The sequence below is a fragment of the Scyliorhinus canicula genome, chromosome 15 (genome assembly GCF_902713615.1).
Source record: "Scyliorhinus canicula chromosome 15, sScyCan1.1, whole genome shotgun sequence".
In the NCBI taxonomy this organism is placed as follows: domain Eukaryota; kingdom Metazoa; phylum Chordata; class Chondrichthyes; order Carcharhiniformes; family Scyliorhinidae; genus Scyliorhinus; species Scyliorhinus canicula.
Window position 1 is genome coordinate 51,056,390 of NC_052160.1, and position 22,025 is coordinate 51,078,414.

The window sequence follows — 22,025 nt, forward strand, 5'->3', positions numbered from 1 at the left end:
TGCACCATGATTTATCTCCCTGGTGCTGAAGATAACCAGTTTGTTGGCACTAATGTGGTGATAGCCAGATAACCTGTGACATTGGTTGAGGGATAATCCCTCCTGCTCTTTTAACAAAAACCTGAGGGATCTTTTACATCTAGCTAAAAGGCAACCGGGGCCTCGGTTTAACGTCTAATCTGAAAGATACCATCTGCGACAAAGCAGGTACCCCTCAGTACTGCATTGCACTGCAGCATGAGCCTTGATATTTCTTCTCAAGTCTCTGAAGTGGGATTTCCACCTTCTATCCCAATGGTGACCATGCTGCCCACTGAGTCACACTGACACCTAATTGCAACAGTAATGCTCAGTCTTCTCTTTGATGATTAGCACTCATTGCCTTCCTCTGTGCAGTCAATTCTCCTCATTGGGTTGACGCTGTTCAATAGCTGAGCATCACCTTTGGCAAATTACTGCTGGCCCAATACATTGCAAAGGCACTACCAGGGTGAGTTAGAAAAATGTAAAAATGCTACACTGTAACTTAAACATAAATGGTGAGAACATGACTCCTTCTAGCAACTCACAATATCCAAGCCCAAGAATACCCAAGTGGAAGATTAAGGGGAGTGCTGTGTGGGACACTGAAATTCTTCATAATCACATCAATCCTTCTCCCCTCTCCATTTTTTTTATTTGCCTTGTCCCAAAAGATAGTGGTAAGAATGTTTTTGTTTCTTTCAGGGTCACTAGATGACAAGGGTGCTGCGGCCACTGTCACCTCAGAAGGATCTGTCTTGGCATCCAAAGGTAAAGGGGGTGGGGGGAGAATAAACATGTTGTGCAAACAAGAGTGAGCCATTCAGCCCCTCCAGTCTGTACTGCCTGCATTTGATAGGCTGCCCAAATCTCGTTATTTTCTTTTTTTTCCATTTCCGATTAAGAGGCAATTTAGCGTGGCCAATCCACCTACCCTGAATATCTTTGGGTTGTGGGGGTAAGACTCACGCAGTTATGGAGGGAATGCGCAAACTCCACACGGACAGTGACCTGGGGCCGGGATTGAACCCGGGACCTCGCCCCCATGAGGCAGTAATGCTAACCACTGCGCCGTCGTGCCACCCTGTATTTTCAATTTTAACTTCAAGCTGGCCTGTAAAAATGTGAATGGATGTTGTGCAGAATGGCATCAAAACTACAGCACATGACAGGCTATTCAGCCCAAAAGGGCCAGGTCAGTGATTGGTGCTCCACACAAACCTCCACCCCACGTCTTCACCTCTCTGAATCAATGACGGCACTAGCTCTTTATCCTGCATGTAATTATGCAGACTTTCTTAATTGCATCTATGCTATTCATCTCAACTACTCCTGGGGCGCGAGTCTCCGCCCCCCACGCTGGGTGGGAGAATGGCGGTAGGGCCTCCCGACATTTTTCACGCCCTCCCGCTATTCCCCCCCCCCCACGCCACGAATCGCCGCTTGCCGTTTTTTATGGCGAGTGGCGATTCTCCGAGGCCGATGGGCTGAGCGGCCGGGCCTTCGCGCCTGTTTCAACACGGCAGCAAACACACCTGCTCGCTCCCATCGTGAAACGGGCGGCAGATGCCCGTTTGGGGCATCTGGGGGCCCGATTGGTACGGCAGAACCACGGCCGTGCCAAGGGGGGCATAGGCCCGCGATCGATGCCCACCGATCGCGGGCCGTGCGTCCGTAACGGACGCACTCTTTTCCCCCGCCCCGCAAGATCAAGCCGCCACGTCTTGCGGGGCAGCTGAGGGAAAATATGGCAACTGCGCATGCGCGGGTTGGCATTGTCCAACCTGCGCATGCGCGGCTGACGTCATCGGCAGTGTTAGCCAGTGTGACGCTTGACATGCAGCCTTGACGACGGTCGTCAAGGCCGCGCTGAAGGCTGCCGTGGGTCACGGCCTGTCCCACGGCAGCCTTTACAATTCTCCGCATTTGCAGAGAATCTCGCCCCTTGTGTTTGATGCGAATCTCGATAGCCCTTCAAATATTAAACAGTGAAGCTCCTTTCTTGCAGATGTATAGCATTGGCCGAGTAAAATGGAAAGGAATCAGAGGTGTATGGTTGTAAAGAATAAAAAATGGTTAACGTTTGCATAAAGCTGAATTCTGCATTCATTGTAAGAAGTCTTACAACACCAGGTTAAAGTCCAAAAGGTTTGTTTCAAACACGAGCTTTCGGAGCGCAGCTCCTTCCTCAGGTGAATACTTCGCCATTCACCTGAGGAAGGAGCTGCGCTCCGAAAGCTCGTGTTTGAAACAAACCTGTTGGACTTTAACCTGATGTTGTAAGACTTCTTACTGTGCTCACCCCAGTCCAACGCCGGCATCTCCACATCGTGCGTTCATTGTGATCACAAAATTCCACTTTGATTTACCAATGTCAATATAAAACTAAGAACCCACCCTCCCTTGTCTGTGCGTATATAGGAACATAGGAAGAGGAGTAGGCCATTCAGCCCCTCAAGCCTGCCCCAACATGGAGTTAAAAGAAGGAAAGACTTGCATTTGTTTAGCACATTTAATAGTGTCTGGATTTAGCAACAAAGCATCTGATGAAGCACTTGTGAAGTGTAGTCACTGTAAGAAATATGGCGGCCAATTTTACCTGCAATATACTCCTACAAACTGCAATGAGAGAATGGCCAAATAAGTGGCTATTTTTGACAATGCAGGCCCTGCTTTTCTATGAATAATGTCACAGAGCCGGTTACCGATGAGGATTCAGTTAAATGTCACTTCCCCAGAGACGTCACCTCAGACAGTGCAGCACCCCATCAGTATTCCAGTGCTAGCCTATCTTTTGTATTTTAAGACTCTGAAATGGAACTTGAATCCTCAACCTTATGACACAGAGGCAAGGGTGGTACCCACTGAAGCACAGTTTTCACCTGAATAGCGAAATCATCAAATATTAATTAAAATATTAATGCCTTTAGATAACAGCGATATTGTATGTGGACATTCGATTTAAGTGCTTCTAATCAAATTATATTAACCAGATTTGGATATTTCCAGACAAACCAGAAGTGAGAAACAGGGAAAAAGAAAAAGTGAAAGACTTGCATTATTCATGTTTCATAATCACCAGACACCTTGATTTAATAATAATTAAATGACAAGCAGATTATCTGCTTTTTTTGTAATGTCAGCCAAGGGGTAAATATATTGGCCAGGGCACTGGGTAGAGCCTCCCTGGGAGAGAAAGAGCCAAATATATAGATGGGAACAATGAGAAATGGAAAAAAGAAGAAGACAGACATTGAGATAGATATGAACAGCAAGGACGGAAAGGAGGAAGAGACAGAGGGAGGTAATCCAGCAAACAAAATGTACAGATGATTAGAGAGAAATGGTTAGAAATCAAGATCATAATAGTGGAGACAGGGAGGATAGCAAAGGGAATGAATTTCTGAGAACGGCAAGCAAAAGGATAGATATCAAGGACAGAGTTAGCCATAGAATCCCTACAGTGCAAACGGAGGACATTCGGCAATGCAGTCTGCACCAAACCCCCTGAAAGAGCACCCCATCCAGGCCCATTCCCCCGAACCATCCCTGCAACCTAACCTCGATATCTTTGGACACTAAGGGGCAATTTAGCATGGCGAATCCACCTAACCTGCACATCTTTGGACTGTGGGAGGAAACCGGAGCACTGGGAGGAAACCCACGCAGACACAGGGAGCAAGTGCAAACTCCATACAGACAGTCACCCAAGGCCAGAATCGAACCTGGAGCTGGGGGTCAGCAGTGCTAATCACTGTCATAGTAAAAAAAGAAAGCAGACCAGCAAGGAGAAGGTTGCCGAGAGAAAGAATTGTTAGAGGAGTCCCTTAGATAATTGGACTCTCGGAGTCAGATCGCTTGTGTGTTCTTGAATCTCACAATAGATTTTAATGTTGGTGCAATCATCCATCTATTACAATGTGACCGGGTATTTATTTGTCAAATTTTAAAACAGCTTCTTCCCATTTTAGTTTGCAAATGAGTCCACTGTGATTTTAGTAGGAGGAAGGGAAATAAAGCAGTAAGGAATTATAATGGGAGTGAGCAAATAATGAGAGAGAGAGTGACGAGCATCTTAAAAGTGTGGATGTCATGAATCAGTAATACTGTAGTTTACAGAATTAAGAATTAATCTCATGGGGGGTTTTGCAGTTACATTTCCGCACCATATCCATAAATAATTAAAGATTCAAATTTTCTGTCCTCTTTGCGGTGATCCAGATGTGAAATAAATGTTGTTCCTATTTGCATTCAGTAAATCTCAGCGCCGTCTCTAAATGTTTGTTCAACGTTTTTTCTTGAGAAGTTAAAAACTAATTTAAAAGAGTTTTCAAGAGAGCACTGGGAGGAAAATATTGCTGCTTTAAAAGTAAATTGATTCTCCAGACAGAAAATATATAGTGCGGTTATTTTGATGGAGATGTTGAAATATTATAGGTGTGTGTCTCAGAAGCAGTAGTAAGTGTGCTACAGAGCAAGTTTGTCCCTGTGATTCACTGACAACAGCAGCAGGATGATATTATATTGAGGTTTGCTGTTCACATTGATACTGCAGGTATTAAACCCGTGCAGACTTGTGAAACATTTACGAACATGCAAAAAAACAGCAGACACTGAATGACCCTCTGGTCCATCCAGCCTCCCCCCCACAATGATGTCTCGCAACCGGGCAGCACAGTAGCATAGTGGTTAGCAGTTGCTTCACAGCTCCAGCGTCCCAGGTTGAAATGAAAAAATGAAATGAAAATCGCTTATTGTCACAAGTAGGCTTCAAATGATGTTACTGTGAAAAGCCCCTAGTTGCCACATTCCGGCACCTGTTCGAGAAGTCTGGTACGGGAATTGAATCATCCTGCTGGCCTGCCTTGGTCTGCTTTCAAAGCTAGCAATTTAGCTCTGTGCTAAACCAGCCCCGATGTATAATAATCGCTGATTGTCACAAGTAGGCTTCATAGATCATAGATCATAGAATTTACAGTGCAGAAGGAGGCCATTCAGCCCATCGAGTCTGCACCGGCTCTTGGGAAGAGCACCCTAACCAAGGTCAACACCTCCACCCTATCCCCATATCCCAGTAACCCCACCCAACACTAAGGGCAATTTTGGACACTAAGGGCAATTTATCATGGCCAATCCACCTAACCTGCACATCTTTGGACTGTGGGAGGAAACCGGAGCACCCGGAGGAAACCCACGCACACACGGGGAGGATGTGCAGACTCCGCACAGACAGTGACCCAAGCCGGAATCGAACCTGGGACCCTGGAGCTGTGAAGCGATTGTGCTATCCACAATGCTACCGTGCTGCCCGTGTTGTCTAGTATGCTTGCGTCCAGTAGTTCTTCCAGTAGTGTCTGTCGTGGCGGTTGTGGGTGCGTCCTTGTCTCCTTTGGTAGGAAGTTTTTAAGCTGCAGATACCTTAGCTCGTTCCCCCGGCTAGCTGAAATTTCTCTGTCAGTTCGACCAGTGTTGCGATCCTGCCGTCTGTGTATAGGTCCCTGACTGTCAGTGTCTCTCCGTCCTGCCCCCACTTTTTGGAGGTGGCGTCATAGTCAGTGCTGGTGTGAACCTATGGTTGTTGCAGATGGGAGCTTTGTCCGACATTTTGGTCAGGCCAAATTGCTGCCGCAGTTGGTTCCAGGATTGGAGGGTGGCTGTCACCACTGGGCTGCTGGAGTGTTTTTTGGGTGGGGATGGGAGTGCTGCCGTGGCGAGGGTCCGGTGGGAGGTCCCCATGCAGGAAGCATCCTCCGCGCACACCCACTCGGCTTCTGGCTCTTTGATCCATCCCCTTATTCACTCGGCAGTCGCCGCCCAGTGGTAGAATTGTAGGTTTGGGAGGGCTAGCCCCCCCCCCTGGATTTTGTTTTTTGTAGGACCTTCTTTGGGATCCTAGCATTTTTCCTAGCCCTCATACGAACGCCATGATTAGTTTGTCCAGCGCTTTAAATAAGGCCTTGGGGATGTAGATCGGAATGGATCTAAATAGGAAGAGGAACCTGGGCAGTACGTTCATTTTGATCGTCTGGACTCTCCCCGCGAGGGAGAGTGGGAGTGTGTTCCATCTTTGCAGGTCCTTTTTTACTTCCTCCGTCAGACTGGTGAGGTTCCATTTGTGGATCCCTTTCCAGTCATGGGCTATTTGGATCCCCAGGGTAGCGGAATTTGTGTCGGGCTTGTTTAAACGGCAGCCCCTTTAGTGCTGCCCCCCTACTTGCGGGTGTACTGGGAAGATCTCGCTTTTGCTCATGTTGAGTTTGTAGCCCGAGAAGGCTCCAAACTCTTTCAGGAGCGCGGTGATTCCATCCATGCTGCTTTGTGGGTCCGAGATGTAGAGGAGCAGGTCACCTGCATAGAGTGAGACTTTGTGCTCTCTGCCTCCCCTTCGGATCCCCCTCCAGATTTTTGCTGCTCTGAGCGCGATTGCTAGTGGTTCAATCGCTAGGGTGAACAGCAGCGAGGACAGTGGGCATCCTTGTCTGGTGCCCCTGTGCAGTTGGTATTGTTGGTCCGTACGCTCACCATGGGAGCGTTGTATAGGAGCTTTACCCAGGAGGTGAACCCTGTTCCAAGCCCGAACCGCTCCAGTACCTCTATGAGGTATTTCCATTCGACTCTGTCGAAGGCCTTTTCTGCATCTAGGGAGACGATCACCTCGTGTTCTCTCCCCGGAGGGGGTCATTATCACGTTCAGCAGGCGCCTAATGTTCGAGGTAAGCTGTCTACCTTTGACGAAGCCTGTGTGGTCCTCTGTGACCACCTGAGGTACACAGTCTTCTAGCCTTTTGGCTAGGATTTTGGCCAGTATTTTGACATCTGCGTTCAGCAGTGAGATGGGTCTGTATGACCCACATTCCGTTGGGTCTTTGTCTTTCTTAGGTATCAGCGAGATTGAGGCCTCTGCTAGCGTGGGTGGCAGTGTGCCCCTAGCTAGCGAGCCTGTGAACATCTCCAGGTGCGGGGCCAGTGCTGTCGCGATTTTTTTAAAGAAGTCTGCCGGGAATCCGTCTGGTCCCGGCGCCTTCCCCGCCTGCATGGAGCTAATGCTGTCCATGATCTCTGCCAGTGCTAGTGGTGCTTCCAAGCCCCGTTTGCTGCCCTCCCCCACAACTGCAATGTCCAGTCCATCAAGGAACCGGTTCATCCCAGACTCCCCCCTTGGGAGCTCTGAGGTGTACAGCTCTTGGTAGAAGGCCTTGAAGGTTTTGTTAATCTTTTCTGGTTCTGTTTCTAACGTGCCTCTGGTACCCCTGATTTGTGCAATTTCTCTGGTGGCTGCCTGCTTTCTCAGCTGGTGTGTCAACAGGCGGCTGGCTTTGTCTCCGTGTTCGTACAGGGTCCCACGTGCCTGGCGGAGTTGGTGCACTGCTTTCCTGGTGGAGAGCAGGTCAAAGTTCCTTTGTAGCTCTTTCCTCTCCGCCAGGAGCTCTACGGTCGGGGCCTCGGAGTATTTACGGTCTGCCTCCAGTATGGAGTCGACCAGCTGCTGCCTAGCCACCCTTTCCCCCCTATCTCTTCGCACTTTTAAAGCGATGATTTCCCCTCTTAGTACGGCCTTTGGCGCTTCCCAGAACGTGGAGGGTGAGACCTCCCCGTTCTGGTTGTTCTCCTTCTGTGAAATTACTGTGAAAAGCTCCTAGTCGCCACATTCCGGCGCCTGTTCAGGAAGGCTGGTACGGGAATTGAACCCGCACTGCTGGCATTGTTCTGCATTACAATCCAGCTACTTAGCTCACTGTGTTAAACCAGCCCCTTTTGTGATTCCTGGCTTGGGTCGCCGTCTGTGCGGAGTCTGTGTGTTCTCCCCATCTCTGCGTGGGTTTCCTCCGGGTGCTCTGGTATCCTCCCACAGTCCAAAGATGTGCAGGTTAGGTGGATTGGCCATGCTAAATTGCCTTTAGTGTCCAAAAAGGTGGGGTGGGGTTAGTGGGTTACGGGGATAGGGTGGAAGTGTGGGCTTGGGTGCGGTGTTCCTTCCAAGGGCCGATGCAGCCTCGATGGGTCGAATGGCCTCCTTCTGCACTGTAAATTCTATAATTCAATGATAAAATCTAAGACCAATTTGGAGAAAGAGAATCTTGGGCAATCCTCTCTGACCATCCAGGAGATCTCTCTGGCCCTGGCTTCACTGCATTACCTACCTACTCTTCGCAGAAGCTGATGTCCACCCTGGTTCTCTTATTTGCTTGCAGCGATTCAGAGGGTTGAATCTTGATTTGGTTAAGGAGGGGTCATTGAAGGTGGATGGACCCGCAATTTCCCACCGTGATCCTAACTCTGCAGAAGCAGGATCTCTCCTCACAAAGTCCCTCACCTGCAGGTACCTGAAACCATTTAATTTGGGCAATTCATACATTTCCTCCAGCTCTTCCAGGCCGACAAACCTGTCCCCTATCCTTTAAGCGAGAAAAGAAGTTGGCCGCTCGGTGGCAGACCCATGGGCCAACACTATATCCAACTTGGACCTCGCCCAAAAAACTACTCAGCACACCCTCCATAGCCATAGGGTCAGAGCTCTGGCCATCAAAGGAGTGGTTGATGCTTCAAAATAGTAGCCTGGCAGTTGTGGCTTCTTTAATTTTAAAAATGTATACAATCTTTGCACACGGCTCCTCCATTTTGGGACACCCCCCTACCTACATTGGCAGCTCCCACTTCTCACGGTGAGTCCACCGAGCTCTCACTGATGGGGGGCCTCCTATTGGCCTGTATGCCTCGGGAACCTCTTCTCAACCCTTAAATGAACAAGACTCCAAGTGGCTGCTCCCTTGAAAATCACCCTGGTGTGTGTGGGTTCCCAATTTGTATTTCATTCTGACAGTGGAATCAGGACACACAAATTAAAATCTTCCCCAAAGCATTATTTATTCATTTTTTAAAAATATTTTTATTCAAGGTATTTTGCACATTTACATTAAAATATTAGAAGTTCAAACATCAACAGGAACAAAGAACACAGGCCCACAACATTCCCTGATACCAGCCCCCAACTCACTCCGCCCTCTTAATTTTCCCCCCTTATCTCCACCCAACTCCCAAACCGCCCCACCCCCAGATGTCTCCTCAATTCACCTTGAAGAAATCGATAAATGGCTTCCACCTCCAGGTGAATCCCACCCGCCCCAATGTGAACTTGATCGTCTCCAACCAGAGGGATTCTGCCAGGTCATACCCCCGCCTTTGATGGCCCTGAGTCCAACCAGGACAACAAGAACCGTCTCCGGGCTTTTAGGGAGGCAAAGGCCAATACATCAGCTTCTCTCCCCACCTGGACTCCTGGATCTTCTCACGCATCAAATAACACCACCTCCGGACACGAGGCCACCCCTACCCCAGAATTTCGGATATGACATCCAAGAACCCCTGCCAGAACCCCCTCAATTTTGGACACGCCAAAAATGTGGACATGATTCCACCCCTGCAAAGAAACGGCTCATCCTCGCAACCGTCATGTGGGCCCTATGCACCGCCTTAAACTGGATGAGGTTTAATCTCACACATGACGAGGACCCCCTCACCCTCCACAGAACTTCCTTCCACGTCTCGGCCCTCATCACCCCGCAATCCCTCTTTCTATTTGCGCTTGATCTCCTCCACCGGATCGCCCCCCCTTTCCATCGATTCTCTGTACATGTCTGACACTCTCCTCTCTCCGATATCATCCTCCGATGACAGCTTGTCTTGCAGTACTGAAGGCGCAGCCCCAGGCGGACGGCACCTCTCTCCTCACAAAGACCCTCACCTGCAGGTACTTGAAACCATTTCATTTGGGCAATTTATACATTTCCTCCAGCTCTTCCAGGCCGACAAACTTGTCCCCTATAAACAAGTCCCTGAAGTACTCTATCCTCGCCTGCCACCACCCCCGGAACCTTGCATCAAGCCCCACCGGCACAAACCTATGGTTGTCACATAGCGGCGCCCACAGCGACATGTCCTCCAACTCGAAGTGTTGCCTGCGCTGGTTCCAAACTCTCAGCGTTGAAACCACAACTAAACTCACAGAGTACCGGACCAATTCATGCAGCTGCATCCAGCTCCATGCTACCTGAATTCCTAGATACCAAAAACTTGCCCCCACCACCTGGAACAGCAACTCCCCCAACTTCCTTCCTGCCCACTCGTATTAATCGGAAACATCTCTCTTCACCATGTTGCCGAAAACCGGCCAAATTCCCTCAGGATCTCCGTGATCCTTTCAAAGTTGACCACCGAGTCTGAAATATATAGCAAAAGACAGTCCGCATACGACACAACCCTGTGTTCGCCCCCACCCTGCTCAATCCTTCTCTAACCCCCAAACGCCCTCAGTGCTATTGCCAGTGGCTCTATCACCAAAGCATAAAGCAACGGGAAGTGCCTGTGATGCTGCCTGTTTGATCCCCTCAATGGTCTGCACTATTGTCTGAATGGATCTCTTCACCTCTTCGGTACTTATGCTTGTATGTCGGAAAGAAAAAAAAGAAAGGGTTGCATTCACGGAATCTTGAATCTTGCAGAACAGGAGGCCATTCAGCCGTCATGCTTGTGCTGGCTGATTGAAAACGTTGTACAATTTATTCCCACAATCCAACTTTTTTCCCATAACCCTGTAAATTACTTCTCTTCAAGTACATGTCCAATTGCCCTCGAAGAGCTCCCACGAAATCTGATTCCATCAGCCTTTAAAATAGTGCTTTCCGGATTTTAAGAAGTTTCTGTGCCTCATTTCGACTCCACACAGCACCTTTCCTTACGTCAGAATATCTAAAAGTGCTTTACAGCAAATCAAGTGCTCTCTGAAGTGTACTCACTGTTGTAATGTAGGGAACAGGAATGGTCAGGGCATTGGGGAGACCCAGGGAGAATAATAAGCGGAGGGAGTAAACAAACTTAAAATGGGATAGATTTAAAACAAATCGAATTAAAAATGTATTTCAAGTGCTTACTTTTGTAGATTTTGGTGAACAATATGGTAAAAGGATGACTTTGAAGTGGTTTTATTATTGGGACTTGAATGGGCCGGTTAGCTTAGATGTGCTTCAGATCCAAAGAATCTCTGCAGTGCCGAAGAAGGGTATTCAGCCAATCGAGTCTGCATTAATCCTCTGATAGAGCATCCTACCTCGTCTGACTACCCCACCCAATCCCGGCAACCCCACCCAACCTGCACATCTTTGGAAACGAAGGGGTAATTTATCATGGCCAATACACCTAGCCTGCACATCTTTGGACTGTGGGAGGAAACCAGGACATCCAGAGGAAACCCACACAGACATGGAGAGGTGCTGTAAGCTCCACACAGTCACACAATTTCGGAATTGAACATGGATCCCTGGTGCTGTGATGCAGCAGTGCTAGCCACTGTGCCACCAGGCAACCCAGCAGCGTGGAATTAATTCCTGTTCCAGCCGAGGTAGACTTGGAACCTACCTGCTGGCCCTGACTCTGATAGTGGAAGACAATAGCAAACCTCCGTTAACAAAAATGCCACGAAACTGGCTCCGGATGAAGCATGGCCAGATAATGAGCCAAGAACCTGTCTTCAGTCAGAACACACTTGAAGGAAGGATCGAGAAAGGAATTACTAATCTTATTTCAAATCACTTGGTTAAAATAGCAGACAGGACACATCATAGGAATGTTTTCATTGCACCTGTTACCGATATCATATGGAGAGATCTTTATTCATGGTTCAATGTCACAGTGTGTCAGGAATTCTGTGGAAGTCTAAGGGTTAGAAAAGAAGTCAGTGAGCTACTTATAACAACACAAAATGATCAGCACTGTTGGAGCAATCTTTCTCATATATACAATCGGCAAGGAACCTGGCCCACTGGTTCTCCATTTTGAGAAACCCCATGCATTTGCCCCAAATAATTTTGCACATTTACAAAGAGGACTTAGCAGAGCAGCACCATCAAGTCATACACTCTTACCACGTGTGTATGATATCCACAACCCACCGCCACCACCAACGTATCATATGGGTTGTGGATATCCATAAAACCATGTTGAATCAACTCTGGCGGCTGGATGGTTGCTGTCAGGCTGTGAGACTACGAATTATCCTACAAACCCTAGGATAATTCACTCTGGTCTCCAAGGTAGAAGTTTGACACAAAAATAAGAGCTGCCAGGCATGACCCAAGCCCATTGACTAGCTTTGTACCCATCTAATGCAATGAGATGAACAATTCTAGGGTATAAAGAAAATATCTGCGAGTGGAATTAATGGCGAACAGAGCCAGAAGATTTAGTAAAGAGATGTTCAGCGCAATGTTATGCTAAAATATTTGTTATATTTAAGTAATATTGGACGGGCACTGTGTTATGACAGATAATAGAGGACAAACAGGTCAACCTGAAAGATGAGAACCCAGGTTAAATCCATTAAATTGACTTGCTATCCTCAGTCCCTTGGTACGGTACAGCTTATTTTTCCAGCTCGCGGCTCAGCACAATCAGATTTAGTTGTAAAATGCTACTGTCTGCCAGAGGCATTCATCGAACAAATGAAATGCAAACACACAGACAGAAACTGTTTGAAAGCCGCCAAACATCCCAGAGAGATATACCTGTGAACATAAGCATCTTGGCCCCAAAAGCAAGGCACCACCAAGGTTCAAAAGAGTGCGAGTAAAATCAAGGAAGAACTTGCATTTCTCTAGCGCCTTCCATAGCCTCAGGGTCACCCCAATACGTTCCATATCCAACAAAGATCATTGAGGAGTAGCCATTGTTGCAATGCAAGCTCCCAAAATAGCAATTTAATAATGATCAGGTAATCTGATTTTTTTTATTGGTATAGTTGATTGAGGAATAAATATTGTCCAGGACAACATCAAAAACCTTCCAGATTTTATGGGGAAAAGCGAAGCAAGGTGAAGAGGTTTGGTGATTTGGGCATCCTGTGAAAGACCAGAATGAAGAGGAGAAAGAACAATGGCTCCTGATTTTAGCACAGCGGGAGTGTGAGGGGCTAAGGAACAGCTAGAAACTCTAAATAAAGAAAATCAATGAGGCATTGAACATATTTGAACATATTTAAACCTTAAACTCATTGGCTTATTGGAATTAGACCAAATTCTGGATTTTGGGAGTTTAATTGCCTTTAATTTAATAATAATAATCTTTTATTGTCACAAGTATGAAGTTACTGTGAAAAGCCCCTAGTCACCACATTCCGGCACCTGTTCAGGTAAGCTGGTACGGGAATTGAACCCATGCTGTTGGCCTTGTTCTGTATCACAAACCAGCTGTCTAGCCCACTGAGCTAAACCAACCCATTTAACATGGGTTCTCAGTATTTGTCAACAACTAAAGGTAGTCCAACCATAAGTAATAGTAGGTTTACTGATTATTATGTGCTCAATGGTGACACTGCTGGAGAATAAAGGAATCTGAGTGCTAACTGCACTTTTACAGCATTTTTATCACACCTGCTGGCTGCCGAAATGTTTGAACCGTGTTTTTTTGCCTGTATTCTCGACTTTTCTTTTTTTTACTCTGTCTCTCAATTCCTGTTGTGCTGGAGGATTAGATGTGAAATTGTTGATCAATCACCTACATTTCAAGCAATTTTTTGTATTTGCTGTTGCAATTCTTTTTGGCTGCAGTTCTCTGTTTGACCTGAGGTGGTGCCAGAGAGCGCTCATTGGGAATCAATGAAAGGAGAATATTTGAAGCACAGAGGGTACAATTAATAAACAAGAAAGAATATCACAGAGTTTACTGCACAAAACTGGTCATTAACAGGATAGAACTATTGAAGAGAATAAAAAAACTGAGATGGAAGAACAAAATAAATGTAATCGAATGGAGTTCCCTAATTGTTTAATAAATATCTGCACAGTGCATTGGGTAGGTGTAGAGACGAACGGCGTGATCTAACCGAATAGCAACCGAGTCCCGTGTCGAGTGCATTTAGGCGGATGTTTCCTTGCGCTTGCAGCTCCGAGAAATACCACACTATGGAATGGGACTTTGTTGCACTGGGCCCTCAGCAGGGAACACCCCACCAAGGCTGCACCAAGGGACTCCGCTCGCCAGAACCCCTCAGTCAGGGAGGAGTTCTGGACGCCATTTTTAAATGGCGCTCCGATCTCTCGCCCCCCGCGCCCCCCCCCCGCCACGCAATCCCACAGATCCCCAAAGCCTCAACTCACTTATTAGGGGGTCCTTGGGACCCTCCCACATCCCACCTCACACAGGCAGGGCACTCCCAGCCCTGATCCCTGGCACATTGCCAGCCTGACAGTGCCACCTGGAAACCTTGGCAGTGCCAGTCTGACACCCAGATGATAGTGCCAGGGTGCTTGGCTGGCAGTGCCAAGGTGCCTAGTTGGCACAAGTAGTGCCAGGGCGCCACCCTTCCCAGATTGAAACCACCCAGGGGCCTACGATCCCCTGGGAGATCCCCCCAAGTGCCATTCCGCCTCGTCCCCGTTTGTGGGGACCAGACCTGAATGGCGCTCGCCTAAGGTCTCTAAGGCAAAGTGGTTAGATCACACAGCCTCGGGTAGATCAGGCAAGCTGCATATTAGACTGAGACGAGCTACTCACTCTCTAATATGCAGATTTGCCAAATAACGATACTGCTCACAATGGGTGGGATCCAGATCGCGACGTCTTGAGAGATCCCAATAGATTCCGCAAGACGTGGCAAGCCGGACAGATCCTGAAAGATCCCAACATCTACCGGCTGCGTTGCATCCTCATTCGCCTGAACGGGGGTTCAACGAGGCCAGTAGATCACGCCTGAAGTTTCTGCTATTTGGGGACTTCATAATGAGTGGCCATAGATATACGATAGTCACTAATATATCTAATAAGGAAATAAGGCAAAACTTATTTGCTAACTTAGAGACACAGGAGAATAAGCTGGTTGGTGAATCAGTCTATTTTACTTTGAGTCTATGGTTTATAATTAATAGTCCAAAAATAAATTTAAGATGTGGCAGGGCATCTGGGCAGCACGGAACACCCATCCTGTAACATGTGGGAGTTGAGAACACTTGACGACGCCTTGACGAGCAGATGTACAAGAAGTGTCACCAGCTGCAGAAACCTGAGCTTCGAGTTTCAGAATTGAGTAGCGGCTGGGGTCACTGCTGCATATCCACAATGCTGAGGATTATATGGATAGCATGTTTCGGGGGATGCTTACAACACAAGTTCATAGCATGCAGGCAGAGAAGGAATGAATGACCCCCAGAAAGTCTTGGAGGACCAGGAAGGTAGATTAGGAGTCCTCTGAGTCTCTCTCGCTCAAAAAACAGCTGTCTATTTTGGATGTCAGGTGGTCCCTCAAAGGAGTGAAGCAAGAGCCAAGTTTGGGGAAACATAGGCGGTTCAGCTATACCAGCGGGAAGGAGGAGTGACGTAGATAAAAAGAGGGATGATAATATGAGATTTGCCAAATACTGTTCAGATTCTGGAGTGTTAGGTAAGACTTTAAAAATTACAGACCTCAGAAGTAGTAATCTACCAATTACTGCAAGTGTTGGCGAGCATAGAAATAGGAAGTTCGAGCTAATGAATGTGTGGCTGCAGAGATGGGGTAGGAGGGAGGGATTCATTTTTTACTAAGCTGAGGATCTGGATGCACTTACTTGAAAGTAAATCAGGGTCAGAACAGTGGGAGGCATTCAAAGGGGAGATTCAGGTCGTTGGACGGCCAAATCTAGAAGAAGGAGAGTAGGTCATACGAGGAAAGATTGAGGGTGTTAGGCCTTTTCTCATTAGAACGGAGAAGGATGAGGGGCGACTTGATAGAGGTTTATAAGATGATCAGGGGAATAGATAGAGTAGACAGTCAGAGACTTTTTCCCCGGGTGGAACACACCATTACAAGGGGACATAAATTTAAGATAAATGGTGGAAGATATAGAGGGGATGTCAGAGGTAGGTTCTTTACCCAGAGAGTAGTGGGGGCATGGAATGCACTGCCTGTGGTAGTAGTTGAGTCGGAAAATTTATGGACCTTCAAGCGGCTATTGGATAGGTACTTGGATTAGGGTAGAATAAGGGAGTGTAGGTTAACTTCTTCTTAAGGGCAGCACGGTAGCATTGTGGATAGCACAATTGCTTCACAGCTCCAGGGTCCCAAGTTCGATTTCGACTTGGGTCACTGTCTGTGTGGAGTCTGCACATCCTCCCCGTGACTGCGTGGGTTTCCTCCGGGTACTCCGGTTTCCTCCCACAGTCCAAAGATGTGCAGGTTGGGTGGATTGGCCATGACAAATTGTCCAAAATTCTATGATTAACCTAGGACAAAAGTTCGGCGCAACATCGTGGGCCGAAGGGCCTGTTCTGTGCTGTATTTCTCTATAAAGGGCCTAGATGTCAAGGAGCTAACAGGGTGAGATAAGGGAGAAAAGGAAGGCTTATTTTAGACACTGAGAACTCGATACTGCAGAAAGCCAGGAGGAGTATAGAAAGAGGAAGGGGGAAATCAAAAGGAAAATTAGGAAAGCAAAAAAAATGGCATAAAAGAACCCTTGCAACAAAATCAAGGGGAACCCAAAGATTTTTATCCGGACATCGGCTGGAATTTTCTGGCATCGTTGGGCTCTTTCAGTTCTGCAAACGGTCCATCCACGCAATGGGTTTCCCGGCGGCGGCGAGGGGGCATTCAACAGGAAACCCCACTGACAACGGTAGGACCAGAAGTTCCCACCGCTGGCTTACAGTGAGCTTGCGTGGAAAATCCTGCCCATTAGGAGTAAAAGGACTAAGGAAAGAGTAGGGCCCATAAAAGACCAAAAAGAAATCCTAAGTGCAAAGGCAGAAGATGTGGTGTGGTTTTTAATGAATACTTTGCATCTGTCTTTATCAAAGAGGGAGACAATAGATATTGTGGTTAAGGAGGAGTTATGTGACATATAGGATGCGATAATCAAAGGAGGAGAAATAGTATTAAGGGGATTAGAATCTTTGAAAGTGGATAAATCACCAGGGCCAGATGAAATGTATCCGAGGCTCCTGTAAGAAGCCAGGGAGGAAATTGCAGAGGGTCTGACCATCATTTCCCAATCCTCACTGGATACAGGTGAAGTGTCAGAGGGTTGGAGGTCTGCTAATGCAGTACCTTTGTTAAAAAAGGGAGCGAGGTATTAACCAAATTATTACAGGCCTGTCATTCAGATCTCTATGGTGGGAAAATTATTGTTATCAATTCTGAGTGACAGGATAAACTGTTGCTTTGTAAGGCATGCATTGATCACAGATGTCCACATGGATTTGTTGAGCGAAAGTGGGATTAGACTGGGTGGTTCATTTTTCAGCCGGCACAGCACAATGGGCAGAGTGGCCTTTTTCTGTTTTGTAAACTGTCTTTGATTCTACTCAGAATGAGGGCTCTTACCATGCATAATAATTGAGGTGAATAGCATAGATACATTTAAGGGGAAGACAGGTAAGATGAAGAAAGGGTTAAGAGGATATATTGATAGGCTGCAATGAAGTAAGCTGGGAGGAGGCTTGTGTGGAGCTGTGACCATGCTGCAAATTCTTTGCAATTTTGTGTATAGTCCACACACACATAGAGCAGGAAGGTCAGTTCTCTGAATGAACTGATCTCAGATAGAACGGTGTACAAAGCACTCTAGTTGACTCCCACCATTTCAGACCATGCCAGGGTTGCTGAACTGGCTGAGTACTTGCTATGTGGATTGCATATCTTACAACGCAATGTGCCATCAGACCCAAGACACAATCAAGCCCTTTATTTAAACTTAATGTTTATGGGTGGCATGGTGGCACAGTGGTTAGCACTGCTGCCTGCAGCGCTGAAGACCCGGATTCGATCCCGGCCCTGGGTCACTGTCTGTGTGGAGTTTGCACATTCTCCCCGTGTCTGCGTGGGTTTCACCCCCACAACCCAAAAGATGTGCAGGTTAGGTGGATTGGCCATGCTAAATTGCCCCTTAATTGGAAAAAAAGTAATTGGTATTCTAAATTTTAAAAAAATATAGTAAAGTCAATGTTTCTTCAGAGCGATGTGCTCCTCCAGATTATCACCCTGATGGTTGAGGTGGAAATTATCCCCATTGTTTGGACCCATTATGACCTGGAGAAAGTATTCAGCAAAGAGGACACAGAGGGCATAGCTCTGGAACATTACCCTCAAAAAGAATCAGTCCCTGCAAGAGAGAAAAAAATCTAAATTAAAGAACATTATGGCAAATGTAAAAATCGGTAAAGATTGGCACATTAATAGGTATGACAGCCTTCGCGGAAAAATGTTTCCCCTTCTCACTAACAAGTAACCGTTGACAGCAACTTTTGGTGTGGTGGTTTGCCAGGAGTCATCCAGTCTAAAAATCCTCCCATTGCTGAGAAGACAGTGCGTTTCAAATTTCTCCAGTGCTGTGGACAAAGAATGTTTTGTTTCATGAAAATCAAAGGCAGGACTGTTATCCGATTATTTTAAGGATTGGTGTCGGCCAAAAAGGAGACACAAAGCTCTTTGCAAAGATTTACAAAGCACTGTGCCCCTCAAAGCTAAAGTTCCACTGGCTTCCACAGAATCATCTACTCTGATAGCTATTGAAAGACAGATTAAAACAATGTCCTTCCATTAACACCCAGCTCTGACTGACTGACTGGTAGCGATTTAGTGCTGGCATGTTTCATCAGTCACTTTTTATTTTAATGTTTCTTATTACCTCAGTGATATTAGTTACACTTTTGAAGTAAACAGGGCCCCGGGGGAGAACATCAAGGCTGATGGACTTCCCCTCAATCTGAGCAAGTCATTATTAAAATGAATGAACTGTTTAGTCATCATTTGGATTCTGGCAGCCTGTCTGATTGAGGTTGAGTATTGGCACTTGGCACGGAGCAAGAGAAAGTTTAATATGATATCGCAAGCTAACCACGGTGAAGATGAATTAGTAACTGCCGGCATGTGCAGGAGCAGCATTGCACGCTCTTGCATGGGCACATTGAGAAGCCACTATCCACTGCTGGCCCCTAACATTATAAAATATTCTCCTCCCATTGCTTTCCATTCTCCTTCAAAATCAATGAGAGGAAGTGGAGGGGCAGGAATCAATGGAGAAGAGAGGTGGATAAAACAATGGGAAAAGGAAGGAATACGGAGAGAGAAAGAAGAGCAAGGAAAGGCAGATCTGAATCAATCTCAATTAGACTCTTTAATTTATTCATAAACAGAGTAAATTAAGCAGTTTCCAGGGGGACAATGGCATCCAATTAGAATGTGGGTCCAAGAGAGGACTATGACCTCTGGCCCGGGTGAGTTTGAAAACACTAAGTTTATGCTGAAATGCCTCATCTGTTATTTTAACCCAAGATCATTTAAAATAAACCTGCTCGCAATCCATCTAGGTACACTTTTGTCTATAGGGCTGTCTGTCAAAGCAAAAGACAGCAGGAGAAGTGATGGAAAAGAGAAGAGAGAGTAAAGGTACATTGATTAAAGAAAAGCGACTGACTGAAAAAGTATAGATGGAAGGAAAGCAACAGGAGCACCAATGACCCCTTCCAATATATATGGGCTTCAAGAGAGCATTTAATGTGGTTCCATATAAGAGACTCTCAGCTAAGATTAACGCTCATAGAATGCAAATTAATGGCCTGTTTAGAAGATTCGTTCGGCAGTGTAGGGATAATGAATATGCACTCCAATTAGAAGAAGGTGACTAGTGGTGATCCACAAACATCTGAGATGGGGCTTTATTCACAATATTTATTAATGACTTTGATAACACAATAAAGAGTCATATATCTAACACAAAGATCGCTGGTATGGTAAGTGATCTAATTGGGAGCAGAACATTGCAAAAACACACTGATAGATTAAGGGACTAGGCAATAATGGCAATGAATTTCAACGACAGGAAATGTAAGGTCATCCACTTTGGAGGTGATAGTGTAGTGGTCACTGGGCTTGTAAATCTGGACCCAACGTAATAGTCTGGGGAACCAGGTTCCAATCCCACAGATGGTGAAATTTAAATTTAGTAACTATCTGAAATTAAAAAGCTGACGTTGATGATTGTCATAAAAAATCATCTGGTTCACTAATGTCCTTTAGGGAAGTAAATCTGCCATTCTTACCTGGTCTGGCCCACAGCAATGTGGTTGACCTTTGAATGCCCTCTGAACAAACCACTCATTTCAAGAGCAAATAGGGATGGGCAATAAATGCTGGCCAAGATACTGATGCCCACAATCCATGTGAGAATTTAAAAAAATATTAAATGGTTAAAAAGCTAGGAACTGTGGAGATTCGAAGAGATTTGGAGATCAATGAAATGTAGCAGCCAGAAATAAAAAAAATAATCAATATGTGAATTGGGATGTAATTAGAATGCTATGGTTACACGACAGCTCCAGAACGCTTGGGGTAGAACACAGCTGGAGTGCTCTGTACACTTTTAGATAATGAACATACTGTTCTTGTTCTTTGGAAGGAGTGTAATACAGATTGACCAGGATGTTCCTTGGGCTACAAAGGTTAGATTATGGGTGGGATCTACCGGTCACATTGTGCCTGAAAGGAGAGAGCCGCAGAGCGGAGAGTCGACACATTGGCGCCGGTGTGATTGGCGCAGCGCCGACCGCACCCCCCAGCGATTCTCCGGCCCGGAGGGGCTGAGCGGCCGTTAAAAAAGCTGAGTCTCGCCAGCGCCATTCTAACCTGCTCTGAGCCGGTGGGACCTTGGCATTGAAGGATCAGGTGGCGCCCTGTGGGGGGAGGGGGGGTCCGACCCCCGCGGGGGGGACCTCCGATGTGGCCTGGCCCGCGATCTGGGCCCACCAATCGGCAGGCTGGCCTCTCTGGCTGGGGGCCTCCTTTCCTACGTGTCGGCCCCTGTAGCCATGCGCCATGTTGCTTTGGGGCCGCGCATTGAAGGAGGCCACTGCGCATGCGCGGATCACGCGGCGCACAGTTCACGTCGGGATCGGCAGCTGGAGCGGCGCAAACCACTCCAGCACTGTGCTGGCCCCCTGTAGGGGCCAGAATTACTCCTGGCAGCGGCCCCTTCACGCCGTTATAAAACGCAACGCCGTTTACAGCGGCGTGGACCCTCTGGCTCGGGATTAGAGAATCCCACCCGTGTTCTTGGGATCTGCTCAGCTAGCTACACCTCACAGGTTCTACAGCCATCAGACAATGTGAATCCTGCCCGTTGTGTGCAGAATCACATTTTGGCAAATCTGCATATTGGAGCGAGATAGCTAGTCTCAATCTAATGTGCAATTCCCTCAGGTAACTGAAGCTTTGGTATTCATCCCCTTCACCTCAGACATTCAGTACTGGTCCTAACAATCGGGGACCAGGCGGAACAGCACTCGTGGGGGTCTCCCAGGGGATTGGTGGCCCCCAGGTGCATGCCCTCTGGGAAGCCTGGCATCCTAGCACTGCCAGTGGAGCAGTGCCCCTGAGTGCCAGTCTGCTGCTGCCAAGGTGCCACCTCCAGCTGGCATTGGGCACTACCAAGGTGCCAGGTTAGCAGTGCCAGGGTGCCAAGTTCGCATTTTATTACTGATGGGGATTGGGCCTGATGGTGTCATGTGCATGTGAGGTGGGTTGCGACTTATAGGTGAGTTGGGGCTTAGGGGGTTTGGGGGTTGCTTCGGGGGTTCGCGAGATCGGAACAGCATTTTTAAATGCCCCTGCACTGAGGCGTTCCAGCGAGCGGGGCCCCTCAGTGCAGGAAACGGAACTAAGTGCGGCCTCGGCTGCACGTTCCTTGCAGAGGCCCCGTATCTAACCAGAGTCACTTTAGATAGCATTGTGTTTGTTAGCTCTGCGAGCCCAGAAAACATGCAGCTAAACACACTCGCTATGGGACTCTGTTCCCATTTGGTTAGATCGGGCCCCATATAAAGAATAAACAATACATTGGATTTGTGGATAGGAACATTGGAACAGGAGTAGATTGTTTAGCACATCAACCCTGTTCTGTCATTCAATGAGATAATGGCTGATTGGTGACCCAGCCCCTCTGCCTCATCTTCCTTGATATCTTTGGTTGCCAGAAATCTATCTA

The 22,025-nt window shown here is 47.1% G+C and overlaps 1 long non-coding RNA gene across 1 annotated transcript in view; it reads left to right on the top strand.

The window, feature by feature from the left end:
• The window catches only part of LOC119978103, an 81,460-nt gene that overhangs the window by 43,629 nt on the left and 15,806 nt on the right, over positions 1–22,025 (top strand). The window contains exon 2 of the long non-coding RNA XR_005463380.1: positions 727–792. This is a non-coding gene — a long non-coding RNA (uncharacterized LOC119978103). The remainder of the gene's footprint in view (positions 1–726; positions 793–22,025) is intronic.